This window comes from Equus przewalskii, chromosome 7 (genome assembly GCF_037783145.1).
Source record: "Equus przewalskii isolate Varuska chromosome 7, EquPr2, whole genome shotgun sequence".
Classification (NCBI taxonomy): domain Eukaryota; kingdom Metazoa; phylum Chordata; class Mammalia; order Perissodactyla; family Equidae; genus Equus; species Equus przewalskii.
This window is the reverse complement of record NC_091837.1, coordinates 46,651,229-46,666,510: the sequence shown is the minus strand read 5'-3', so window position 1 is coordinate 46,666,510 and position 15,282 is coordinate 46,651,229.

Genomic DNA, 15,282 nt, shown 5'->3' with positions numbered 1-15,282 from the left:
ATCCAGAAATTCCACTCCGACAAATATATCTAACAAAACTGTTTGTAAGTGCACCGAAAGACATATACAAGAATGTTCAGAGCAGCTCTATTCACAATAGCCTCCAAATGGAGAAAATAAAAGAGCCAATTTGTAGTAGAATAAGTAAATAAATTATGGCATATTCGTACAGTGACTTACTATATCATAGTGAGATCAAGTAAGAATTCTTCCACCAAAAAATATTGAGCAAAATAAGACAGAGAATTCATTTGATATTTTCTAATCATTCTTTTAATATCTGTAGGAACTACAGCTTTCTCCTTTATTTTATTCCTGATATAGGTAACGTGGGCCTTCTTTGTTTGTTTGTTTGTTTTTTTGTGGTCGGTCTGGCTCTAGAATTTCCAATTTTATTGATCTTAAAAATTTTAAAGATTTTATTTTACTTTTTTGTGAGGAAGAGTGGCCCTGAGCTAACATCTGTGCTAATCTTTCTCTATTTTATGTGGGACACTGCGACAGCGTGGCTTGACAAGCAGTGCCAGGTCCGTGCCTGGGATCTGAACCTTCAAATTCCAGGCCTCTGAAGCGGAGCATGTGAACTTAACCACTATGCCACCAAGCTGGCCCCCAAAAGACCCAGATTTTAGATTCTTAAATTTTCTCTTTTTTTGTTGTTTACTTACAATTTCATTGATTTCTGCTCTTCTCTTTATTTTTTTCCTTCTGATTGCTTTGGGTTTGATCTACTTTACTTTTTAAAAAATATTTTTAAAGGTAGAAGCTTAGATAATTGATTTAAGACTTTCTTCTTCTTTAATATAAACATTTATTGCTATAAATTTACTTCTAAGCACTGCTTTGGCTGCATTTCTCACATTTTAATATGTTGTATTTTCATTTCCATTGAATTAAAAATATTTTCTGATCTCCTTTGTGACTTCTGCTTTCATGTAGTTATTTAGAAATGTGTTGTTTGATTTCCGAATATTGGAAATTCTCAGATATCGTTCTGTTATTGATTTCTAATTTGACTCTATGTGATCAGAAAACATCTTATGTATAATTTCAATTCTTTTATGTTTCTTGATGCTTGGCATATGTCCTGGACATAGTATATCTTGGTGAATGTTTTATGTATACCTGAAAAGAATTTACATTCTGTTGTAGTTGGATGGAACATTCTAGAAATATCAACTAGGTTAAGTTGGTTAATACTGTTATTCAGATTTTCCATATCTTTACCTATTTTCTGTCTACTTGTTCTATTGTTTGCTGAGAGAGGATTGTGGAATCATCAACTTTGTGGATTTATCTATTTTCATTTTCAGTTCTCTCAGATTTTGCTCCGTGTATTTTGAAGCTCTGTTAGGTGCATACAAATTTAGGAGTGTTATTTCTTCTTGATGAATAGACTTCTTTATCATTATGTAAAGTCTTTTTTCTTTGCAATGACCTTTTTAAATCCCTTGTGGTATTCTTTCCTCTGAAGTCTATTTCTTCTGATATAGCCCCTTCAGCTTTATTTTAATTAGTGTTTACATTATATATCTTTATCCATCCTTTTACCTTTAGTCTATGTTTATATACTTAAAAATGGACTTCTTGAAGATAGAATATAATTGGGTCTTAATTTTTTCTCCAGTCTAATCATTCTCTATTTTTATTGGTGTGTTTCTACCGTTTAAAGTTAATATAATCTCTAAGATGGATGGGTTTAAATCCATCATCTTCCCAGTGGCTTTTGATAGAATGCTGGACAATGTGCATAAAGCAATAGAGACTGAGGGTATTTCTGCCTAGCAATGGGCATGCCTCTTCTGCTGGCCATTTGTGTCAGAAGTTGAGCTGTGTTTGGGTTTTGTTGTGCTGTGATTGCCTTCAGTGTATCATCAGCTTCAAATTCCTTTTGTGTTACTTTGTACTTAGGGTGGGGTTGTGATGTCAGGTAGTTTTTTCTTATTATTTCTGCCCCATTCCCAGATTTTCTCTGCTCACTTCCACCTTGGAGAGAGTATCATTCTTCACCCTCAGAAGTCACACTCCATCATTTATGCAATATCCCATGGTTACACAGACCACCTTTATTCAGTGTGGTAGAAGAGAGTACAGGAGCATGCATACCAGGTGGCAAGAATAATTGGGAGTCATCTTGGAGGCCACTTACCAGAAAAACTTTTGTTTATGTTTGATGGAGAGGAAATTTTTGATCACTTTAATTTCCATTTTAATACTAATTAATTTTTTATTATTTTCCAAAATTAAGCCTTTAATCAAGATGTAAAATTATCTTTTGAATAACAGGTCTTGAAAATCATCAGAACCACTTCATACTTCAAACTCAGTCATATTATTGCTTTAATTCCTCCTTTTTGCCAAGCGTTTTAGATGATGAGTAGAAAAGAAGGTGAAAGTATTAGAGCCTTTCTCTCTTTTTACTTATATGCTGATGGCTTGTATCATAGCTGTTTCCACAGGGCACTCTGAGTTACTTCAGGCATTCGTACTTCTTAATATAGAGTGTTGCACTCTATAGTTATTGAGCTCTTTCTACTTACTGAGGCAGTGTGCTGGAGGAGCCAAGTGGATTTACTGCCAGTTAAACTCTAGGGTTACTTGTCAGTCCCAGACTATCCTTTACGCTATTTTCTTTTTTCCTGGAGCAGGATTTGGCTTGCTGTTCTTTCGATGTTAAATTCTTCAATTGCCACTCTATTTTCCTGAAGTTCCTCTTTCCTCAAGCTTTGCTTTCTACTTGATTTGTTTTTCCTTAATATATGAAACTTGTGTCTACATTTTTTTCTCAAAATCTAATTATTATAGACAGATATATTGCAGACACCAATAATTAAAGGTAAGACACAAAGGTACAGTCATCTTAGAAAGTCATGAAACCATGATCCCCAACTCTTTTCTTATAGGTTTTAGAGATGACTGTCAGTTGGCATTGGAGGTCAATGACAAATAATTTTCCATCTCATAGTGAGCTACTGAAGGTGGATTCAAAGGTCTGGGTAGTCTCCGCTGAGAGTTACACTGCGAGAGTTGACACGCCTGCACTACTTCTCCCAGATCAGTCACTCTGGTATCTCTAAGTGAAGATGATATTTCACTTTTACCTGATTTCCCTGGCTGTGCAGTTATTTATTCCTTTTACATTTATTGCCAGTTCCTGCCCCCAAACCCCACCTTTTTTCTTGCCTAGGTATCCAGGTTTTCTAGGGAAAAGCCAAAAGACAAGACGTACAAAAATTCATACTGCTCCCATGCAATTTTGCAAAGATATTTTGGTAATAGTTTTCAAAAAATCCAATCATATATTCACGCATTATTTATTTATTACTTAATAAGCATGTATTGTGTGTCAAGCACCATCATATATGCAAATGAGGTTGGACAATCAGTTCAAAAGGAAAAATGGATATGGCACCTGCCTAGAGGAGATTACACTTTTTTTAGAGATCTCTTTCTCTCTCTTCTCACTCTGTTTCTCTCACATATGCATACCCTTAAATAAACTCTCATGCAGAGAAGCTTAACCTGGAGTGCTCCTTAATAAAATAAAAATCAGTCTGTGATTTATTAGAAGAAATCTCAAATTTGGTTGATTGAGTTCGATATAGATTTTCTGGAGGTGGTAAAAATCTGACCTGGACTTTCTAGGGAATAATGAAAACACGGGAAGCAAAACTTCTATTTTAGATCATTATTAGAAGAATCTGCTGTTTTTTAGGTAACAAGACGAAAACATTTGCAGACTTTTCAAAGCAAAGATTAGCAGAACCATAAAGGGAAATGGACCTTTTAGAAGGGAAATGGACCTTAGAGATAGGCTGGGTCAGTCTTCTTGCTTTACAGAGGACGGAGCTGAATCCAGGGAGATAAAGTGGTGGAGTCTGGATTCTAACTCCGCTCTGCCAATCATTCAGTCAGATGTAGTTTTGCTGATGCCGCCTCTTTGCGGCTGCTCTTTAGAACAGTCGAGAGAGATTAAACCCAACACTACAAAAACTTACTGAGTGCTCACTATGTCCCAGGTATTGGGTGAAATACAAAGATGAATAAGACTAATTCCTTGCCATTGTGGAGTTTTAATCATAATCTAGTTGGGAAGACAGACATGCACATGCCTAATTATGTGATAGGCAGACCAAGATAAGTGCCATTAGTGAAGGAGCAGAGAGAAGCAAGAGATGAACTCACCCTTCTGTGGCGGGCTCCAGAAACAATTTTTGAGATTAGATCACATTTGAGTTGGAAACCAAAGAGTCTCCAAAATGTGGCCATATTTTGCTTAGTTTCTTCCAGAAAAATGATGTGGCACGGACTTTGCAGTTCCTCGGCAACTTGGCTGGCTCAGCTGAAAAGACTCTTAAATGGTCCTCAGGGGCATGTGCCCAGTAATGAGCTCGGAGACCTGAGCCAAGTTGTTATAACAGTTGCTTCACACTTTCATCCATGTAATAACTAGAAGCTCCTTTTCACTCTTTCTGGCATGGCCAGGTCTTGTATATCAAACAAGTATGTCGAGCTTCTCTAGGGGTTATGAAATGGGATGGGAAAAATCATCACGGACGATAATGCATTTTGGACATGTAGAGCTAATGCTTTCGTCCTTCTTTCCTTCTTTCTGCTCCAAAATCTGTAATATTTCACAGTAAGGGTACATCAGAAGTAATAAAATATTCTGTTAATAGACATTGAAGTGGTACACATGCTTGGTCTATAAGCTTATTTTTACTTGACATTTTGTTCAGTTGATAAGTGTAAAGTAAAATAATTGCGAGTGGTCTCTGTAGTCAACTTCGTTGAATTCAGTTTTCATTCTGTTTCTTTTTTCTCTTATTTTGGTCTTATTAATAGACTCACAGTACAGAAGTTGGGGGTCTGATAATGGGGGAGACTGATCTTGAGAGGTCATGTACTTACTCCCTTGCCTTTAATTAGTTTATATTTAAACTATTTCTAATGTTTTCCATTTATGATAAGCTAATACTACTTGTCTGGGTTTTGGTAGAGCTGCAAGCCATTTATTTTCTTCTTCACTGTTGGTAAATATAAACACTATCATATTTAGGTAACACGTTAAATATTTTGACTTTTCTTTACACGTGTATTCAAACACAGCTTCTGTTCCAGATTTTGCTTACTGCTCCCATGTGTTGGCAATTGTGTGAAGCATATGGGACAAAAATAGTAAGAATAAATAGTGAATGAACATGTGGTTTCTATGATCTGAGTGACCAAAATGATACGATGAAAATGTGTAGGAACTTCTGCTGACCTGTCTCTCCCTACACACCCATGTTGTTTTCTCCAGCTGCTTCCAGTGACCTGAATGGCCACTCCAGGAAGCAGTTACCCAAGGCTCCAAGCTTCCGCAGATTTCTTTTGGGCAGGAAAAGGATACTAAATTATAGGAAAACCATTTATCTCAGCTCTGTCCAAAAGAAATATGATGTGAGCCACATGTGTATAATTGAAATTTTTTTAGGAGCCTCAATAGAAACATAACAAAAATAGGTGAAATTAATTTCAATAATCTATTTTTACTCAATAGAACCCAAAACATTATCATAAGAACATATACTTGAAATTATTAATGGGGTATTTTACATTCATTCTTTTTCCTGTCTTTGGAATTTGATGTGTTTTCCATGGATAGCACATCAGTTCAGATTAGCCACTTTTCAAATGCTGTTGCTCAGACTGTGAGGAGTGTGGGAGTTTTCTGGGGTTCAAGTGAGGGTCCCAATGTCAGGATGGAGGGCCAGGGGCGATGGTAATTGGTGGTAATTAGTGTCCCATTTGTTCTCTGCTTTCACTTTTCCACAGTAAATCCAAACTGAGCATGGCTGTTTCTAACTACTTTCAAGCTTCTTTGAATCCTATCCATCTTCGTCTTTGGCAAAGTCAGTAGCACTAGAATTTGATCAATTTGGGTCAAATCACTTACAAATGGTCTTACCTCAGTCAAGTTATTTTAACCTTTCTCCTGCATCAGTTTTCTTCCCCGTAAAATAGAACTAATAATAAATACTACCTCCATTGGAGAGTTGAGGGTTAGATGTAATATATGAAAAGTATATGGTACAGTGCCTGGTGCATACTAGGTGTTCAATTAATAAGAGTTAGCATATTCAGCATGAGAAAGTTATGTCACAAATAGGCTTTTGTGCTAGTCGTGTTTGGTATGTGGCAGACTGGGCTCAGCTTGAGTTATCCTCAGACAGATTGTTATAAGTAAAATCTATTTGAAGATCACTTTACACCTAGAAGAGGTTCCCAATCTTAACAGACAAGACCTCCTTTTTATAGTAAGTGTTTTATAACATTACTCTTTACTGAAATAAAATTCACAGATGATATAGCTTACCCACATATAAAATATTTTTAAAAATCAATATAATGTTTTAATGTCATGTAAGTGGAAAATCTAAGGAACGACATTCACAATAAAATGTGTATTTTAATAAGCAAATACATAGGCACCACCACTCTAGAAAGCACAGTGAGGTAGTCAGATGATGCTCCCCATACATAGAATCATTGCGAGCGGGACAGCTCCAAGGCAAGATTGATAGAGTTCATTCAAATACTAGAAGTGGCGCAGTTAATGGTGACGAGATTTTATGAAATAATGAACAACTCTTGGTAGAGTTCCCAACAAATCAAAGTGGCACTTTTCCTTATTTTACTTTGTAGTTGTAGCCCTGCATAATTCAGTTTATAGTAAAACTGTGCAAAAAATACTTTACCTTTAAAGGTAAAGTGGATTTAGACTGTAGACTCAGAAACTTACAAACAGATTTTTGCTTTTACTGCTTGTTCTGTGGGACATCCACGAGCAGTGCAGGATTTGGAACAATTTTCCATTGTGCAAGAGTGTTCTTAACATTGAGGTCATAGAGACTCCTTGCCTCCTTCCTCCTCTATCTTCACCATTAAGTGCCAGTAGTGCCCTCTGACTATTGTGATAATCAAAAACACCCCTACAGATTTCCAAAATGTCCTTTAGGAGGTGGTACAATCCCAGTTGAAAGCCAGTGCTCTGTGAGGAGGAACTTTCACTATCTCTTATTCCTAGAAAGGTCCGTGGTCTTGGGACATGTCTGAGGAAGGCAGCACTTAACCATTCTTTAGAACCGTGCCATGCACTGTGAACACCCAAGCGTTGACACTAAATAGAAAACAACCCTTTTCCTGGATCTATTAAGAGAAATGGAATGTCTCTACTCAAGTTAAACCCTAGTATTATTTCAAAGAGAGCTTGCAGAGTCAAAGTCACTGCCACGTAGTGCCCAGGTAGGTCAAACTCATCCTTTAGACTCACGCAGACTTTCAACTCCAGTGTGACAGGGGATGGATGTCAACACTGGAGAAGCTTCATAGGTGCTGGACTGAGTTAGAGAAGCGCCTTTGCTGACGGAGCAGATCCACCCACTGGAAAACATCTAATAAACTGTGCCAATATGAAAAGCTGGAAAACTCTGCCTGTTACAAAAGCAGCACAAAATCAGTTCTGAAATTATAGTAAGAGAATTACACGCAGGCTGGTGAAGTATAGAATTAGGTGATAAAAAGGAGACGTGTGCAGTCAAGTTCTTCTTACTCCTTTGTCACATCTAGCCAGTTTAGAAGTTATCTATTTGGGTTATTACCTCTGACCTAATCCTTTCAATTTTCCCAGCACTCTGGTCCCCCTAGGAGGGTGAATGTAGGTTAGGTTGAGGCAAGTTCATAGTCATGCTGCTGAGTTTATCAGAAGAAGAGGGAATATTAAGCACAATTGGCCGGATCAGCCACGTTAGGCAAATCCCATTGCTGGGCTTCAGAATTAATTAGAGGAGCAGAAAAGTTATTAGCCACGGTAGTAACCAAGGGAGACTGTGGTTAATATGGATGTCCTAAAGGAAGATCAAAGAAAGTCTGTCAGAAAATGCAGTGGCACTGAGATTGAATGTTAGGTTAGAGGCCAATATAAACCTAAATTGTTTGGTACAGTTCTATACAGATTGTGTGTGCCAGGCAGGAAATACATTGACTAGCATTGAGAGGCTACAGGCAATAAAAGAGACCAGAAGGTCAGTGAACAGAAGGAGCATCAAAGGGAATGTTTAAATACCTGTGTTCTCGCCTGTAAATAGTGCTGATTTCCTTCAGTATTGTGAAGAATAATTGTGAGACAACCTTACTATTTTTAAAATGCCTATTCATTGTGCAAGTTTCTTATATTGAAATTTTATTTGCCATTTAAAATGATTTTTTCAACTTTATTTTCAGATCTGTATGGCTTTGTGAGATCAAGCTTTTTAAAGCAGGGATGTGCTTCAGAAAACTGGGGAGGGGCTGGCCCCATGGCGGAGGGGTTAAGCTTGTGTGCTCTGCTTTGGTGGCCTGGGGTTCACCAGTTCAGATCCTGGGCAGACCTACCCACTCTCATCAAGCCATGCTGTGGCGGCGTCCCACATAGAGGAATAGGAATGACCTACGAATAGGATATACAACTGTGTACTGGGGCTTTGGGGAGAAAAAAAAGGGGACGATTGGCAACAGATGTTAGCTCAGGGCCAATCTTTCTCACCAAAAAAGCATACTTAAAAAGAAAAAAAAAAAAAAGAAACTGGGAAAAAAAGAAACATCTGGGGAGATTTTAAAATAAGATTTAAAATAAGATCCTTGGCATCAACTCCAGACCCTGGCATCAGAAACTTTAAGATGTGAAACCTGGAAATCTCTGTTTTTAAAAGTTCTAAAAACTCCTTAGGTGGTTCTAATGTGACATTGGCTTTGGAAAGCATGGTCTTAGATGATGTTCCCGCTAGAGTCTGACACAGTTTTATTTCACGTGCAAGACTGTTGGCTTCTTCAACTCTTGCCCTCTTGAGTGCATTTTCAAACAAATAAAATTTTAAAAGCCAGGACAATTTCTTTGGGGAAAAAAATGATTATGACATTCTCTGGACTAAAAGTTTCCAGTGACTTCTCATGGCACTTAGAATAAAATCCAAATCCTGAATGTCCTGGCCTGGGGCTACTTCTCCGATGTCTTTCGCCACTCTCTTGCTCTTCACTCAACTGGCTTTTTTTCTATCCCCAGGCTGTGACACTTTTCTTCTTCCTGATCCTTCTCTTCTTTCTGCCTAGACCACAGTTCCCTGAGATCTTTGCATGACTGGATCCTTGTTTGGATCTCAGCTCAAATGTCAGTTTCTCAGAAAGCCCTTCCCTAACCGGTCCCTACTCTATCCCTCACTAGCATATCACTTCATTTGATTTTCTTCATGGCACTTATTAGTGTCTAAAATTATTTTATTTGTTTGTATGTTCTATAGCTCCCTCAGTTAGAATGCTAAACATTACATTGCTTCTGAGTCTAAGGCTCCAATAACAGCACACTGTAGGTGTTGAGTATGTGTTTAGCAGTTAGATGAAAGACAGCAGATCGAAAAATATCACGTGAACAAGAACAGCAAGTTTTAACCTTGAAAGGCCAGCTATTTAACAGTCTAGCGTCCAAAGGTCCACTTTGGAAAAATCCATCCTGTACTTTGTCTTAGAGGCATTAATGTTTAAGTCGGTTAGAGAAGGCATGATTAAATAAATTGAATCTAATGGTGTGTTGTCTTTTTAGGGAATAATAGCAGAGTTAAGATTTGGAGGTTAGTTTCCTCTTAAAAATTCTCATGCTGGAGAGTGATCACTGGAATAAAATTTCAATTCTTTTATGAGCAGAATAGCACAAGAAGAGCTTAGTAATGGGGTAAATTGTGTGTGTGTCTCAAAGAAAACAAAAAAGAAAAAGTAAAACAAGAGTCTTTCAGGCTTTGCAATTCTTTGGTCACAGATTCTGAGTTAGAAGAGTAACGTGACAGAAGTAAATTGAACCTTTGACCCATCTCATTAATTAGTGCTAAAGTGCTCAGAAACCACTTAAACAATACACTTACCTAGAAATTACAATGTTATTAATGATGCTAATAAATGGATATCACCTTTCAAGTTTCAAGGGCTTAAAGAAAATTCTCCAGGCCAGTAATTCTTTAAACCACAGGGAAATAAGACACTAGAACTTCCCTCCAAGAAAACTTCTCAGGTTAACCTCAACAACTTAGAGCTTTTCAAACTAATGATGGTAAAGTTAAAATCAAATCTTTAAGTTCTTATAACAAGGCAGCAACAAATAAATAATTTTAGTTTATATCATATCATTGATTAAATCATTTAGTTCAATCATATCTTTGATTAAATTGAGTTAAAAAATGTGAAATTATAAAGGTATTAATTTGCTGGACTATCCCTCCCAGCTTATGCCTGTTTTCTCATTAACTATCTGATGTCCTGATGTAAACATCAGTCCAATATTTGACATGGGGATAAACAGCCCATATAGTGGAGCTGTTCCGATATGGACGATTATTATATTAATCATCCAGTGGCAAAAACTGCAGAGAGTGTTTTAGTCTCAATTTTTTAGTTTTAGCTTTTTATTCTGCCATATTTAATGATTGTGTGTGTGTGTGTCTGTGTAGAAGGAAACTAGTTTTGGATTAAAACATATATGTTAAAATAGAGCCTTCATCACTGATTCCTTTACACAACAGAACATGCACCTCACCACTCTCTTGAAATTAACGTCCAAAATGTCGGAATCAGCTCTCCACTCTCAATGTCTTCCCCCCACCCCAAACTACATGCTCATTTTGAATTAAAAACTTCATGTCTTCTGGGTATTTACTTTAACTACAGAAAAGCCCTTTTGTTCATAAGTTAATATGGCATATACAAGAGGTCCACAGCATTATTAGATAGTATTACAGAAAGAATTCAAGGGCAAACTCTCCTAACATTCCATAACTAACCCAAAACACTATCATCTGACTTGTAGAATGATATCTTTAGTTTTCACTAAACCACCACTAACAATATCGAAAGAGAGAAATGAGGAGCTTAGACATCACTGGGTGGGACAGGTAGGCGGGGTGAGGGGGTTTCTGTCTGGAAGCCTAAACCAAGAATCAAATTTCTTCAAAACTCTGTATTTTTTAATGAAAATTAATGTGAAATTTTGAATCATAGCCCACAATATTTTCATGTCTTTTTTAAAAAAAATAAAATTTTATTTTAAAGGATCATCAAACACAGTTGACCTTCAAAAATATGTACAATATTTCTTCTGTATCCTTAAGCTCTCTTAAGAAGTAGGCATTAACACATAGATAGCTGTGTGATTGGCAGGAACATCAATATCCTTCAATGGGCTAAGGGCCAGTACAAGGCATTTTTTATTTATTTATTTTTTTGAGGAAGATTATCCTTGAGCTAACTACTGCCAATCCTCCTCTTTTTGCTGAGGAAGACTGGCCCTGAGCTAACGTCTGTGCCCATCTTCCTCTACTTTATACGTGGGATGCCTGCCACAGCATGGCTTTTGCCAAGCGGTGCCATGTCCGCACCTGGGATCTGAACCAGTGAACCCCGGGCTGCCGAGAAGCAGAACGTGCAAACTTAACTGCTGCACCACCAGGCCAGCCCCACAAGGCATGTTTTGATCAGTATTGAGCCACAAAGGAAGCCATCAGTGTGGGATGCTCTGGTTTCTCTCCCAGACTACCTGCACTACCTATCTGTTGGAGAAGCTGAGTAACAGTATCTGTTTATGCACCTTGGAAGTGAAGTAGAACATTAAATTTGTTGGCTCTGTGGATTGATTCCCTATGCCTTTATCCATGGGAATTGATTATTATCACTCCACTCCAATAAGATCTTGGCTTTCACTCTAAATCTTAACTACCAGGTAAAACTGGAAAGGAAACAAGAATATGTTGCAAGGAAGATGTTGGGTTTCCTATAATGTCATGAACTGTTCTAGCAGCTAGTATTCTGAGAAGAGTATGACCTTGGGAGAATTGTCACAAGAATACTGCCCAACACATTGGAATTCTTCAGAGTGAGATTCAAGTTTTCTATCAGGAAAATCTGAGGAAAACTTGCTCTTCTACCTCTGAGGAGCCTGGGAAAGATGGTTTTCCATCTGATTCTATCTGAAATTTGGATGTATATTTTCTTGCTACAAAAATTGAAGAGATTAAAAATATCCTCTTATATGTGGATTTATAAGTTATTATTACAATGTGAAAGAAATAGATGATTTATTTTGATCTCTTGGAAACAATAGTTAAAATAAGTTAGCTCTCTAATGAAAACAACTGCATTGGACAGATATTTCCTGACACTTAAAAAAATGGTATTGCTTAAAATTTACTGAGCCAAGTACTTTACATTCACTGTCTTATTTAATTTGATTCATTACTTACAATAACCCCAGGAGTTGGCACTTTTATTATCTCTGTATTACATACGTGGAAATGGAGTCTGAAGAGGATACCTGATTGGTCAGATCCTTAGCAAGGGTACAACGAAGACTAGGCTCACTGTCTATCTATTGGCTTACAACTAGTAACCATTGCTCTATACTATCATTTAGGAACTTGAGAGATTGGAGTTAAGAGCATGAACTCTGGAGCCACCAGTCTCCTTATTAAAATCCCAGCTCTAGCACTAATTAACGTTGGGAACTTGGGTAATTTACTTAGCTGGTGTGTTTCTCAGTTTCCTCTGAAAAGGGGGATAAAAATAGTGCTTGCCTCAAAGATTTGTTATTTATTCTTAAGGGACATAGTGCTCAAATAATTAATCCTGTGATACTATTTTATAGGCCACACCAGCCTGGAGATTACAAGTTGATTTGCAAAGTAGTGCACAAGGCCTTTTGCACTTACAACCGTTATATTAATGGGTTAGCCTGTTTGTGAGCAACTCTGAAGGTCTGTGACGTGTGATAATGTGTAATATTGCTGAGGTATAAATCTTAGTCAGAGGTAGAGAGAGCCCCCGTGTGGGAGGAGGGCTTAGCTACTCACTCCTCAGCTCAGCTTTATTGTTCCCTCTTATTGATACTCTTGCAATAGTTCATGCAAAGTGATAAAACAATAACAACAAAATTTGCGGCGCTGTGTTTGTACGTGTGAAAAATGGCTCTAAAACATGTTGGTGATTGAAATGAAGAAAACGTGCTGAAGTCTAAGAACTGGATGGATCTTAGCTAGAAAATATGAGCTTTGGGTAAATTGGATCATGACATATCAGATTCAGTGCCAATCAATTCCCTTTTGGATGAGCCCACCATTCTGTCCTTAGGGAATCAAGATGAGACAACTCTTGAAACAGTTTCAGTGGATGCCCAAATCATATTTGTTTTAATATCTTCCTGAATGAATTTTAGTCTTTGTAAAAGTCAAGTTCTGAGCAGAAAGAAGATGGTACATTCAGATAAGATAATTGAGGGGAGATGAAGAAAGGGATTATTTGCAAAGCTGAAGACGAGTTTAAAGGAAACAGGATCCCAAAGCAAGCAAAAGTGGGAGCCGTTACCACTCCTAGGTCTGAAGCGCCAAAGGATGGGAATGCTTACCTGAATCTGCAGAGGGTAGCGGCTTAGTCTACAGTGTGGTGGTCTTTAAAGGAGAGGTGCAGCCAGCCTGGGGCAACTTGGAAGAGATGGAGCCAGAGAAATACTCGTCTTTATACTCCTCCTACCATCTGATCTCCTGCTAGGGCCTGTCATTGATTGAGCCTTGATTGAAGCCAAAGAGCAAGGAGAACTTCTGACAGACTCGATAAAGATCCAGCTCCCAGGGGCTGGCCCAGTGGCGCAGCGGTTAAGTGCGCACGTTCTGCTTTCTCGCTGGCCCGGGGTTCGCCGGTTCGGATCCCGGCTGCAGACAAGGCACTGCTTGGCACACCATGCTGTGGCAGGCGTCCCATGTATAAAGTAGAGGAAGATGGGCACAGATGTTAGTTCAAGGCCAGGCTTCCTCAGCAAAACAAAACCAGGAGAACCGGCAGTAGTTAGCTCAGGGTTGAGCTTCCTCAAAAAAAAAAAAAAAAAGATCCAGCTCCCATGGCACGGAGCAGGGTGGAGTTTGTAGAGTAGATCTGAAAGGACTAATAGAAAATATTCAACACAATGCAGACTTTACCAAGCCATTGAGGATTCGAAAAAATATCCACGTATTATATGTTGCATATTATTCTAGTAATTAGGGATATAACAGTGAATAAAAGACACAAAAATCCCTTCACGGAACTTACATTCTAATCGGGGTTATATCTAACTGCATCTTATGGAAGTAAATTATAGGCTCTAAAATTTTTGTGAATTTGCATATTCACAAAGATTTCTGTTACATATTTTTTGAATACTTAGAAGTCTTATTTGTTACTCAGGCCCTGCATTGAATTTCTACCAAATTGTTCTAATAGTATAATTTTTTTCTGTAAACCAGTCTTCTTTCCCTTAAGATGAGTTTATTTCTAAGACTCTCCTAAATCATTCACGTAAATAAATATTCCCTGATGACTAGTCTTACCTTTTATCCTACAATATCTGAATGACAGCATAAAAAAAGAGAAATTATCAAAACAAATATTATTTATTATGATATATTATAATAGAGTGTATTATAATGTTTATATTATATATTATATATAATAATATATATAATAAATATAGAAATGTATATAATATAAATATAATATATTAAAATTAAATTTAAATATAAAGTAATATTAAATATAAATATATAAGAAATATATACAATAAATATATAAATTTATATAATATATATTTATATAATATAATATATAAATATGTATTATGTATTGTTATATATGTTACATATACTATTAATTATATATAATATATACTATATATTATATATCACATTTAATATATAGTATATATACTATAATATATATGATTATATAATATATATTATATATAATTACATATATTATTTATAATATATATGTTTATATATTATATATTTATATATACTTTTTATATATTTTATATTTTTATAAAATATATTTTTATATTTATTTATATATTTAATATATTTATATATTATACATTTATATAATATATATTTTTATATTAAATATTTATATATATAATATACATATTATATATATACACATATCTGTGGACAGCTGATCTTGACAAAGGAGCCACAAACATACAATGGAGAAAGGAAAGTCTCTTCAATAAATGGTGTTGGGAAAACTGGACAGCCACATGCAAAAGCATGAAATTAGACCATTATCTTACACCATACACCGAAATTAACTCAAAATGGATTAAAGACTTGAATGTAAGACCTGAAACCATAAAAATTCTAGAAGAAAACATATGCAATACGCTCTTCAACATTGGTCTTAGCAGCATCTTTTTCAAAT